Here is a 13,264-nt window from a genome sequence, read left to right on the forward strand (position 1 = left end):
ATATTATATCACAAACACAGTCCGTTTGACTGTTCAGGGACGTCACTAAACCCACTCAGAGACGTAAACAATCATGCATGAGCAGTGCCTATTAGACGTAGGGAGTCCGACAGCCGATCAGTTCAAGTCATTCCACCAGGAAGGAGGTACACCGCTCGTGTTGTTTGTAGTTAATCATACCTAGACGGTCAGTACCGCGGTTCGATCGCGTCCGCATTGTTACTTTGTGCCAGGAAGAGCTTGCAACAAAGGAAGTGTCCAGGCGTCTCGGAGTGAACCAAAGCAATGTTGTTCGGGCATGGAGAAGATACAGAGAGAGACAGGAACTGTCGATGACATGACTCGCTCAGGAATATGTGGAATAATGTTTTTCGTGCAGCCACAGGACGTCGTGTTACGACTGAAACTGTGCGCAGCAGGCTGCATGATGCGCAACTTCACTCCCGACGTCCATGGCGAGGTCCATCTTTAAACCACGACACCATGCAGCGCGGTAAAGATGGGCACGACAACATGCCGTCCGCTCAGGATTGGCATCACGTTCTCTCCAGCGATGAGTGTCGCATACGCCTTCAACCAGACAATCGTCGGGGACGTGTTTAGAGGCAACCCGGTCAGGCTGAAAGCCTCAGAGACACTGTGCAGCGAATGCAGCAAGGTGGAGGTTCCGTGGTATTTTGGGGTGGCATTATGTGGGGCCCACGTACGCCGCTCGTGTTCATGGAAGGTAGCGTAACGGCTGCACGATACGTGAATGCCATCCTCCGACCGATAGCGCAACCATATTAGCAGCATATTGGCGAGGCATTCATCTCCATGGACGGCAATTCGCGCCCCCATCGTGCACATCTTGTGAATGACGACCTTCAGGATAACGACATAGCTCGACTAGAGTGGCCAGAATGTGCTCTAGACATGAACCCTATCGAACATGCCTGGGACGGATTGAAAAGGGCTGTTTATGGACGACGTGACCCACCAACTCTGTGGTTCAAATGGTTCAAATGGCTCTGAGCACTAAGGGACTTAACGTCTGAGGTCAATCACTCCCCTAGAACTTACAACTACTTAAACCTAACTAACCTCAGGACATCACAGACATCCATGCCCGTGGCAGGTTTCGAACCTGCGACCGTAGCGGTCACGGGGTTCCAGACTAGAACCACTCGGCCACCCCGGCCGGCCCACTCTGAGGGATCTACGCCGAATCGCCGTTGAGGAGTGGGACAATCTGGACCAACAGTGCCTTGACGCAATTGTGAATAGTATACCACGAAGAATACAGGCTTGCATCAATGCAGGAGGACGTGCTACTGGATAGTAGAGGTACCAGTACAGGAATCTGCAGCACCACCTCTGAAGGTATCAGTGTTTTTTGGCCATCGGTCTACTGACTGGTTTGATGCGGCCCACCACAAATTCCTTTCCTGTGCTAACCTCTTCCTCTCAGAGTAGCACTTGCAACCTACGTCCTCAATTATTTGCTTGACGTATTCAAATCTCTGTCTTCCTCTACAGTTTTGCCCTCTACAGCTCCCTCTAGTACCATGGAAGTCATTTCCTCATGTCTTAGCAGATGTCCTATCATCCTGTCCCTTCTCCCTATCAGTGTTTTCCACATATTCCTTTCCTCTCCGACCCTGCGTAGAACCTCCTCATTCCTTACCTTATCAGTGCACCTAATTTTCAACATTCGTCTATAGCACCACATCTCAAATTCTTCGAGTCTCTTCTGTTCCGGTTTTCCCACAGTCCATGTTTCACTACCATACAATGCTGTACTCCACACGAACATCCTCAGAAATTTCTTCCTCATATTAAGGCCGGCATTTGATATTAGTAGACTTCTCTTGGCCAGAAATGCCTTTTTTGCCATAGCGAGTCTGCTTTTGATGTCCTCCTTGCTCCGTCCGTCATTGGTTATTTTACTGCCTAGGTAGCAGAATTCCTTAACTTCAATGACTTCATGACCATCAATCCTGATGTTAAGTTTCTCGCTGTTCTTATTTCTACTACTTCTCATTACCTTCGTCTTTCTCCGATATACTCTCAAACCATACTCTGTACTCATTAGACTTCATTCCGTTCAGCAGATCATTTAATTCTTCTTCACTTTCACTCAGGATAGCAATGTCATCAGCGAATCGTATCATTGATATCCTTTCACCTTGTATTTTCAGTCCACTCCTGAACCTTCCTTTTATTTCCACCATTGCTTCCTCGATGTACAGATTGAAGAGTAGGGGCGAAAGGCTACATCCTTGTCTTACACCCTTCTTAATACGAGCACTTCATTCTTGATCGTCCACTCTTATTATTCCCTCTTGGTTGTTGTACATATTGTATATGACCCGTCTCTCCCTATAGCTTACCCCTACTTTTTTCAGAATCTCGAACAGCTTGCACCATTTTAAATTGTCGAACGCTTTTTCCAGGTCGACAAATCCTATGAAAGTGTCTTGATTTTTCTTTAGCCTTGCTTCCATTATTAGCCGTAACGTCAGAATTGCCTCTCTCGTCCCTTTACTTTTCCTAAATCCAAACTGACCGTCACCTAGTGCATTCTCAATTTTATTTTCCATTCTTCTGTATATTACTCCTGTAACCAGCTTCGATGCATGAGCTGTTAAGTTGATTGTGCGATAATTCTCGCACTTGTCACCTCTTGCCGTCTTCGGAATTGTGTGGATGATGCTTTTCCGAAAGTCAGATGGTATGTCGCCAGACTCATATATTCTACACACCAACGTGAATAGTCGTTTTGTTGCCACTTCCCCCAATGATTTTAGAAATTCTGATGGAATGTTATCTATCCCTTCTGCCTTATTTGACCGTAAGTCCTCCAAAGATCTTTTAAATTCCGATTCTAATACTGGATCCCCTATCTCTTCTAAATCGACTCCTGTTTCTTCTTCTATCACATCAGACAAATTTTCACCCTCATAGAGGCTTTCAATGTATTCTTTCCACCTATCTGCTCTATCCTCTGCATTTAACAGCGGAATTCCCGTTGCACTCATAATGTTACCACCGTTGCTTTTAATGTCACCAAAGGTTGTTTTGACTTTCCTGTATGCTGAGTCTGTCCTTCCGACAATCATATCGTTTTCGATGTCTTCACATTTTTCCTGCAGTCATTTCGTCTTAGCTTCTCTGCACTTCCTATTTATTTCATTCCTCAGCGACTTGTATTTCTATATTCCTGATTTTCCCGGAACATGTTTGTACTACCTCCTTTCATCAATCAACTGAAGTATTTCTTCTGTTACCCATGGTTTCTTCGCAGCTACCTTCTTTGTACCTATGTTTTCCTTCCCAACTTCTGTGGTGGCCCTTTTTAGAGATGTCCATTCCTCTTCAACTGTACTGCCTACTGCGCTATTCCTTATTGCTGTATCTATAGCGTTAGAGAACTTCAAACGTATCTCGTCATTCCTTAGTACTTCCGTATCCCACTTCTTTGGGTATTGATTCTTCCTGACTAATGTCTTGAACTTCAGCCTACTCTTCATCACTACTATATTGTGAGCTGAGTCTATATCTGCTCCTGGGTACGCCTTACAATCCAGTATCTGCTTTCGGAATCTCTGTCTGACCATGATGTATAATTGAAATCTTCCCGTATCTCCCGGCCTTTTCCAAGTATACCTCCTCCTCTTGTGATTCTTGAACAGGGTATTCGCTATTACTAGCTGAAACTTGTTACAGAACTCAATTAGTCTTTCTCCTCTTTCATTCCTTGTCCCAAGCCCATATTCTCCTGTAACCTTTTCTTCTACTCCTTCCCCTACAACTGCATTCCAGTCGCCCATGACTATTAGATTTTCGTCCCCCTTTACATACTGCATTACCCTTTCAATATCCTGATACACTTTCTCTATATGTTTATCTTTAGCTTGCGACGTCGGCATGTATACCTGAACCATCGTTGTCGGTGTTGGTCTGCTGTCGATTCTGATTAGAACAACCCGGTCACTGAACTGTTCACAGTAACACACCCTCTGCCCTACCTTTCTATTCATAACGAATCCACACCTGTTATACCATTTTCTGCTGTTGTTGATATTACCCGATACTCATCTGACCAGAAATCCTTGTCTTCCTTCCACTTCACTTCACTGACCCCTACTATATCTAGATTGAGCCTTTGCATTCCCCTTTTCAGATTTTCTAGTTTCCCTACCACGTTCAAGCTTCTGACATTCCACGCCCCGACTCTTTTCTCATGGTAACCTTCCCCTTGGCAGTCCCCTCCCGGAGATCCAAATGGGGGACTATTCCGGAATCTTTTGCCAATGGTGAGATCTTCATCACACTTCTTCAATTACAGGCCACATGTCCTGTGGGTACACGTTACGTGTCTTTAATGCAGTGGTTTCCATTGCCTTCTGCATCCTCATGTCGTTGATTATTGCTGATTCTTCCGCCCTGAACCTCTATCCGCTCCTCCGCCCTCTTTGACAGGGCCACTGGCAGAATGAGGCTGACTTCTTACGCCGGAAGTCTTCGGCCGACAATGCTGATTATTTATCAAAATTTAGGCAGTGGCGGGGATCGAACCCGGACCGAGGACGATTTGATTATCAACCAAAGACGCTACACGTAGACCACGGGTACTTGGTCTCGCTGTATGGTGGTACAACATGTAATGTGTGGTTTCCATGAGCAATAAAAAGGGCGGAAATGATGTTTATGTTGATCTCTATTCCAATTTTCTGTACACGTCCCGGAACTCTCGAAACTGAGGTTATGCAAAATTATTTTTTTTTTTGACGTGTGTATAATTAAGGTGCTTCAATGGGTTTCATTTAATTTCATTCAGCGAGTTAAATCGGATAACATGTCCTGTCTTACACTCACTACTGAATCATTTCATCTCAAATGGATATTCCTGTGCATTGAATAGCATTTAGACTTGGTGTCAACTTTGTCACTGGTGATTAATATTTTTCGTAGCAATTACGACAAAAATAATTTTATAAAGATATATTAGGCCCATTGAAAAATTCATATATCAATGATCTGTTACTTTTTCTATGCACTTCCAACAAACCTAATTTGTTATCGTGACTGTTCAGTAACCTTCTTGATTTAATTCACAAACGACAACAAATTTTCAAGCCAATTAAGGCCGCAGAACATGGTCTTTCCAACTGTATTTCTGACCAAACAGCCATCGGCTCTCATAACAAAAAAAATTCATAAAGCATTTCACTCTCTGTTTCTTCCCCTTGGGATGAATTTCCAAAAAAGACTCACCACATTTTTAAATTTTACCGAGAACTCAAATAGCAGTTGTCATAGCTGTAGCTTTCAGAATGCTTTAGTGGTTCCTTAGAAATAATTTGTTTGGAAAAGCAACTTCCGCTCTCTATTTCACCCCCTTACGTGTTGAATTTCCAAAAATGCTGAAACACGTATATTTTTTTATTTTTGACTGACAAACCAAATACCATTTTTATATTTTAGCTTCAAAATTGCCTTAATAGCGACGCATTTTCAAAACGAAAATTTCATTGTCTATTTCACCCCCTTAGGTGTAGAAATTAGAAAAACATCTTCTTACACGGTGTCTACAGTATAAAATTAATACCCCTTTTTAAAGTAGTTAATATTTATAATTTTTAAAGTAGTTAAACTTGTTAAAATTTTTAAAATGGTTAATATTTTTCGTTATCAGGAGAAAGAAAACTGGCGTTCTACGGATCGGAGCGTGGGATGTCAGATCCCTAAATCGAGCAGGTACGTAAGAAAATTTAAAAAGGGAAATGGATAGGTTAACGTTAGATATAGTGGGAATTAGTGAAGTTCCGTGGCAAGAGGAACAAGACTTTTGGTCAGGTGAATACAGGTTTATAAATACAAAATCAAATAGGGGTAATGCAGGAGTAGGTTTAATAATGAATAAAAAAATAGGAGTGCGGGTAAGTTACTACAAACAGCATAGTGAACGCATTATTGTGGCCAAGATAGACACGAAGCCCACACCTACTACAGTAGTACAAGTTTATATGCCAACTAGCTCTGCAGATGATGAAGAAATTGATGAAATGTATGATGAGATAAAAGAAATTATTCAGGCAGTGAAGGGGGACGAAAATTTAATGGCTATGGGTGACTGGAATTCGAGAGTAGGAATAGGGAGAGAAGGAAACATAGTAGGTGAATATGGACTGGGGGAAAGAAATGAAAGAGGAAGCCGTCTGGTAGAATTTTGCACAGAGCATAACTTAATCATAGCTAACACTTGGTTCAAGAATCATAAAAAAAGGTTGTATACATGGAAGAATCCTGGAGATACTAAAAGGTATCACATAGATTATATAATGGTAAGACAGAGATCTAGGAACCAGGTATTAAATTGTAAGACGTTTCCAGTCGCAGATGTGGATTTTGACCACAATGTATTAGTTATGAACTGTAGATTAAAACTGAAGAAACTGCGAAAAGGTGGGAATTTGAGGAGATGGGACCTGGATAAACTGACTAAACCAGAGGTTGTACAGAGTTTCAGAGAGAGCATAAGGGAACAATTGAGAGCAATGGGGGAAAGAAGTACAGTAGAAGAAGAATGGGTAGCTCTGAGGGATGAAGTAGTGAAGGCAGCAGAGGATCAAGTAGGTAAAAAGACGAGGGCTAATAGAAACCCTTGGGTAACAGAAGAAATATTGAATTTAATTGATGAAAGGAGGAAATATAAGAATGCAGTAAATGAAGAAGGCAAAAAGGAGTACAAACGTCTCAAAAATGAGATCGACAGGAAGTGCAAAATGGCTAAGCAGGGATGGCTAGAGTACAAATGTAAGGATGTAGAGGGTTATCTCACTAGGGGTAAGATAGATATTGCCTACAGGAATATTAAAGAGACCTTTGGAGAAAAGAGAACCACTTCTATGAATATCAAGAGCTCAGATGGAAACCCAGTTCTAAGCAAAGAAGGGAAAGCAGAAAGGTGGAAGGAGTATATAGATCGTCTATACAAGGGCGACGTACTTAAGGACAATATTATGGAAATGGAAGAGGATGTAGATGAAGATGAAATGGGAGATACGATACTGCGTGAAGAGTTTGACAGAGCACTGGAAGACCTAAGTCGAAACAAGGCCCCGGGAGTAGACAACATTCCATTAGAACTACTGACAAAACTCTACCATCTGGTGAGGTATACCCTCAGCCTTCAAGAAGAATATAATAATTAAAATCCGAAAGAAAGCAGGTGTTGATAGATGTGAAAATTACCGAACTATCACTTTAATAAGTCACGGCTGCAAAATACTAACATGAATTCTTTACAGACAAATGGAAAAACTGATAGAAGCTGGCCTCGGGGAAGATAAGTTTGGATTCCGTAGAAATATTGAAACACGTGAGGCAATACTGATTTTACGACTTATCTTAGAAGAAAGATTAAGAAAAGGCAAACCTACGTTTGTAGCATTTGTAGACTTTGAGAAAGCTTTTGACAATGTTGACTGGAATACTCTCTTTTAAATTCTAAAGGTGGTAAGGGTAAAATACAGGGAGCGAAAGGCTATTTACAATTTGTACAGAAACCAGATGGCAGTTATAAGAGTCGAGGGGCATAAAAGGGAAGCAGTGGTTGGGAAGGGAGTGAGACAGGGTTGTAGCCTCTCACCAATGTTATTCAATCTGTATATTGAGCAAGCAGTAAAGGAAACAAAAGAAAAAATTCGGAGTAGGTATTAAAATCCAAGGAGAAGAAATAAAAACTTTCAGATTCACCGATGACATTGTAATTCTGTCAGAGAGAGCAAAGGACTTGGAAGAGCAGTTGAACGGAATAGACAGTGTCTTGAAAGGAGGACATGAGATGACCATCAACAAAAGCAAAACGATTGTAATGGAATGTGGTCGAATTAAGTCGGGTGATGCTGAGGGAATTAGATTAGGAAATGAGACACTTAAAGTAGTAAAGGAGTTTTGCTATTTGGGGAGCAAAATAACTGATGATGGTCGAAGTAGACAAGATATAAAATGTAGACTGGCAACGGCAAGTAAAGCGTTTCTGAAGAAGAGAAATTTGTTAACATCGAGTATAGATTTAAGTGTCAGGAAGTCGTTTCTGAAAGTATTCATACGTAGTGTAGCCATGTATGGAAGTGAGACATGGACGATAAATAGTTTGGAGAAGAAGAGAATAGAAGCTTTCGAAATGTGGTGCTACAGAAGAATGCTGAAGATGTGATGGGTAGATCGCATAACTAATGCGGAGGTATTGAATAAATTGGGGAGAAGAAGAGTTTGTGGCACAATTTGACGAGAAGACGGGACCGGTTGGTAGGACATGGTCTGAGGCATCAAGGGATCACAAATTTAGCATTGGAGGGCAGCGTGGAGGGTAAAAATCGTAGAGGGAGACCAAGAGATGAATACACTAAGCAGATTCAGAAGGATGTAGGTTGCAGTAGGTACTGGGAGATGAAGAAACTTGCACAGGATAGGGTAGCATGGAGAGCTGCATCAAACCAGTCTCAGGACTGAAGACCACAACAACAGCAGCATAATATTTTCATAAATATTTGCATCCCCTATATCATGCTTCTTAGAGGTTGAATTTCCGTACACACAAAACACGTCTTTTTTTCTAACTGAGAATTCAAATACCAGTTTCAATAACTGTAGCTTTAAAAACTTTTTAGTGGTTATTTCATAATGAGTTGTTTACAAAAAAAGTAAATAAAAGTAATAATCTTTCACCCAATATTTCACCTGATTAAGGACTGAATTTCCAAAAATGCTGAAGCAATAACTTTTTTACCTCTGACCAAGAAACAAAACTCCACTTTTCGTAGCGCTAGCTTCAAAACTGCCTTAATAGCGACATATTTTTTGAAAAGAAAAGAAGATTTCATCCCTTATTGCACGCACGTTTTGCCCACTTAAGGGTGAAATTTAGAAAGATACCCTCTTAAATGATGTGTACATTATAAGACGCACAACCTCTCCTAATTTCAAGTTTCTGTCCGTAGCAGTTTGGGCTGGGCAATGATGAGTCAGTGAATCTGTAATGACATTTCATTTTGTATACAGTGATGAGATGGTATGAATAAAGAAACTTACCAGATGTTGAAATATTGCCATTGGAATTTCAAAAAGTAATTCAAGAGGTAACAAAAGTTTGTCCAAAGCGAAATCCGTGTCTGGCTTAAAATACAGTTAATAAGAAAATTACATCTTAGTGAATTACAACTAACTAGTGTAGTAATCTACATCTTCAATATTCAGAATACAACCAGCTCATAACAAAAACAAAAAAAATTTTATATATTCAACAATGAATAACAAAATTTCATTTTAACCTTAATTCCTCAGAAATGATATATGGGAAATTTTTGTGTTTCAGAAAGAATGGCAAAAGTAGCAAGGCAGTTGAAAACAGAAGAAAGAATTATGAAATACTCTGAACATAAGGAATTGAAAGAAACTTCTAGAACACTTAAGGTCATAGGTTATGGAATTCTATTTACGATAAAGTATTTAGTCATTTATCTCGCTGTTACGCACCAACTCTGTATCAGGCAGCTGGCTGCAGAATTTCATAATTGGAGACCTCTTTCATTTTGAGGCCCTTGCGGGAGTGTCAACAAGTGTGAAACGAAATGGCAGCATTTCATCATGTTATTAGTTCAAGCGGAAAGTAGGAGATTAACACCTTGGGCGAATGGGTAGCTAATACCAGCGGAAGCTTAGTAAAGCCATACGACTGAGAAGTATCACGTCACCTTGTTGCGTAAAGTAAGAAGCCGCATCGCCAAAGCAAGAAGGCATTCTGACTATTATTATGGACCAGTCTGTTGGTAAAATAGATGTGTTAAGCAAATAGGACACGATATGAATCGGTGATACATTCGTATTAGGAAAGCCTATGCGGTCATTACAAGCGATGTTTGGTCAACACCAGCCGATACTTAACACTATAAATACACCAGCATTTGAGTTCAGAAGGAAGTTGGTCTAAAGGATCGATGCACAGGACGCGCGTACCCGATTCCCTAACACGCTATTAACGCTGGGTATAAGTCTGTTGTAGATTTCCTTCTCGTACTCAACACCGCCAACAGCCACTGGAGAGATGTCTTCTTCCCCGTAAGCACCAGTCACGAGTTCGGCGCTGCTGACAGCTTCCGACGCAGATGGGACGGCCTGGGGGTCTTCCGTGTCGACTTGGGCCGGGACACCAGTCTTCCTGACACTTCAGCGGAGCCACGGCGGCCTACCTGCACGGCAGGACAGGGTCGGCAAACTTGTCGACCACGCGACAGACGTCTACATCTGCATGACTACTCTGCAATTCACATCTAAGTGCTTGGCACAGGGTTCATCTAACCACAATCACACTATCTCTCTACCATTCCACTCCCGAACAGCGCGCGGGAAAAACGAACACCTAAACCTTTCTGTTCGAGCTCTGATTTCTCTTATTTTATTTTGATGAACATTCCTACCTATGTAGGTTGGGCTCAAAAAAATACACTCCTGGAAATGGAAAAAAGAACACATTGACACCGGTGTGTCAGACCCACCATACTTGCTCCGGACACTGCGAGAGGGCTGTACAAGCAATGATCACACGCACGGCACAGCGGACACACCAGGAACCGCGGTGTTGGCCGTCGAATGGCGCTAGCTGCGCAGCATTCGTGCACCGCCGCCGTCAGTGTCAGCCAGTTTGCCGTGGCATACGGAGATCCATCGCAGTCTTTAACACTGGTAGCATGCCGCGACAGCGTGGACGTGAACCGTATGTGCAGTTGACGGACTTTGAGCGAGGGCGTATAGTGGGCCTGCGGGAGGCCGGGTGGACGTACCGCCGAATTGCTCAACACGTGGGGCGTGAGGCCTCCACAGTACATCGATGTTGTCGCCAGTGGTCGGCGGAAGGTGCACGCGCCCGTCGACCTGGGACCGGACCGCAGCGACGCACGGATGCACGCCAAGACCGTAGGATCCTACGCAGTGCCGTAGGGGACCGCACCGCCACTTCCCAGCAAATTAGGGACACTGTTGCTCCTGGGGTATCGGCGAGGACCATTCGCAACCGTCTCCATGAAGCTGGGCTACGGTCCCGCACACCGTCAGGCCGTCTTCCGCTCACGCCCCAACATCGTGCAGCCCGCCTCCAGTGGTGTCGCGACAGGCGTGAATGGAGGGACGAATGGAGACGTGTCGTCTTCAGCGATGAGAGTAGCTTCTGCCTTGGTGCCAATGATGGTCGTATGCGTTTTTGGCGCCGTGCAGGTGAGCGCCACAATCAGGACTGCATACGACCGAGGCACACAGGGCCAACACCCGGCATCATGGTTTGGGGAGCGATCTCCTACACTGGCCGTACACGACTGGTGATCGTTGAGGGGACACTGAATAGTGCACGGTACATCCAAACCGTCATCGAACCCATCGTTCTACCATTCCTAGACCGGCAAGGGAACTTGCTGTTCCAACAGGACAATGCACGTCCGCATGTATCCCGTGCCACCCAACGTGCTCTAGAAGGTGTAAGTCAACTACCCTGGCCAGCAAGATCTCCGGATCTGTCCCCCATTGAGCATGTTTGGGACTGGATGAAGCGTCGTCTCACGCGGTCTGCACGTCCAGCACGAACGCTGGTCCAACTGAGGCGCCAGGTGGAAATGGCATGGCAAACCGTTCCACAGGACTACATCCAGCATCTCTACGATCGTCTCCGTGGGAGAATAGCAGCCTGCATTGCTGCGAAAAGTGGATATACACTGTACTAGTGCCGACATTGTGCATGCTCTGTTGCCTGTGTCTATGTGCCTGTGGTTCTGTCAGTGTGATCATGTGATGTATCTGACCCCAGGAATGTGTCAATAAAGTTTCCCCTTCCTGGGACAATGAATTCACGGTGTTCTTATTTCAATTTCTAGGAGTGTATTTTCTCATTAGGAAGAGAAAGTTGGTGACTGAAATTTCGTAAATAGATCTCGCCGCGACGAAAAACGTCTTTGCTTTAATGACTTCCATCCCAACTCGCGTATCATATCTGCCACACTCTCTCCCCTATTACGTGATAATACAAAACGACCTGCCCTTTTTTGCACCCATTTCGATGTTCTCCGTCAATCCCACCTGGTAAGGATCCCACACCGCGCAACAATATTCTAACAGAGGACGAACGAGTGTAGTGTAAGCTGTCTCTTTAGTGGACTTGTTGCATCTTCTAAGTGTCCTGCCAATGAAACGCAACCCTTGGCTCGCCTTCCCCACAATATTATCAATGTGGTCTTTCCAACTGAAGTTGTTCGTAATTTTAACACCCAGGTTCTTAGTTGAATTGACAGCCTTGAGAATTGTACTATTTATCGAGTAATCGAATTCCAACGGATTTCTTTTGGAACTCATGTGGATCACGTCACACTTTCCGTTATTTAGCGTCAACTGCCACCTACCACACCATACAGGAATCTTTTCTAAATCGCTTTGCAACTGATACTGGTCTTCGGATGACCTTACTAGACGGTAAATTACAGCATCATCTGCGAACAACCTAAGAGAACTGCTCAGATTGTCACCCAGGTCATTTATATGGATCAGGAACAGCAGAGGTCCCAGGACGCTTTCCTGGGGAACACCTGATATCACTTCAATTTTACTCGATGATTTGCCGTCTATTACTACGAACTGCGACCTTCCTGACAGGAAATCACGAATCCAGTCGCAAAACTAAGACGATACCCCATAGGCCCGCAGCTTGATTAGAAGTCGCTTGTGAGGAACGGTGTCAAAAGCTTTCCGGAAATCTAGAAATACGGAATCAACTTGAGATCCCCTGTCGATACCGGCCATTACTTCGTGCGAATAAAGAGCTAGCTGCGTTGCACAAGAACGATGTTTTCTGAAACCATGCTGATTACGTATCATTAGATCGTTCCCTTCGAGGTGATTCACAATGTTTGGATACAATATATGCCCCAAGACCCTGTTTCAAACCGACGTCATGATATAGGTCTGTAGTTCGATGGATTACTCCTACTACCCTTCTTAAACACTGGTGCGACCTGCGCAATTTTCCAATCTGTAGGTACAGATCTATCGGTGAGCGAGCGGTTGTATATGATTGCTAAGTAGGGAGCTATTGTATCAGCGTAATCTGAAAGGAACCTAATCGGTATACAATCTGGACCTGAAGACTTGCCCGTATCAAGCGATTTGAGTTGCTTTGCAACCCCAAAGGTATCTACTTCTAAGAAACTCATACTAGCAGCTGTTCGTGTTTCAAATT

This window comes from Schistocerca americana, chromosome 3 (assembly GCF_021461395.2).
Source record: "Schistocerca americana isolate TAMUIC-IGC-003095 chromosome 3, iqSchAmer2.1, whole genome shotgun sequence".
In the NCBI taxonomy this organism is placed as follows: Eukaryota; Metazoa; Arthropoda; class Insecta; order Orthoptera; family Acrididae; genus Schistocerca; species Schistocerca americana.